Source organism: Orycteropus afer, unplaced genomic scaffold, assembly GCF_000298275.1.
Source record: "Orycteropus afer afer isolate SDZICR_OR568_19922 unplaced genomic scaffold, OryAfe1.0 scaffold00368, whole genome shotgun sequence".
NCBI classification, from domain to species: Eukaryota; Metazoa; Chordata; class Mammalia; order Tubulidentata; family Orycteropodidae; genus Orycteropus; species Orycteropus afer.
Genome location: NW_006921955.1, coordinates 351505 through 352329, shown reverse-complemented (window position 1 = coordinate 352329; position 825 = coordinate 351505).

Genomic DNA, 825 nt, shown 5'->3' with positions numbered 1-825 from the left:
GATCTTCATCCATTTCAGGAAGTGGCATATGATCTAGAACCAATGGTACTGAAGGAGAAAGTCAAAGCTGCAATGGAAGAATTGGCAAAGAACAAGGTTCTGGGAATTGACGGAATACCCATTGAGATATTGCAACAAACGGATGCCCCACTGGAGCCACTCACTCGGTTATGCCAAGAGATTTGGAAGACAGCCATCTGGCCAACTGACTGGAAGAGATCCATATTTGTACCCATTCCAAAGAAAGGTAATCTCACAGAATGTGGATATTATAGAACAGTATCATTAACATCGCACGCAAGTAAGATCTTACTGAAGATAATTCAAAAATGGTTGCAACGGTATATTGACAGAGAACTTCCAGAGGTGCAAGCTGGATTCAGAAGAGGACGTGGAACAAGGGGTATCATAGTTGCTGTCAGATGGATCTTGGCTCAAGGCAAATAATACCAGAAAGATGTTTACTTGTGCTTTATTGACTATGCAAATGCATTTGATTGTGTGGATCATGAAAAATTATGGATAACATTGAAAAGAATGGGAATTCTCAAACATTTGATTGTACTCCTGAGGAACCTGTACCTTGACCAGGAGGCTGTTGTTCGGATGGAACAAGGGGACACTACATGGTTTAAAATCAAGAAGGGAGTGTGTCAGGGTTGTGTCCTTTCCCCACACTTATTCAGTCTATATGCTGAGCAAATAATCTGAGAAGCTGGACTTGTTTTTGTTTGTCGTCAAGTCAGCCCTGACTCATAGCGACCCCTCCTTGGGTTTCCGAGGCAGTATCACTACGGAAGTAGGATTGCCCAACCTTCCTTCCAA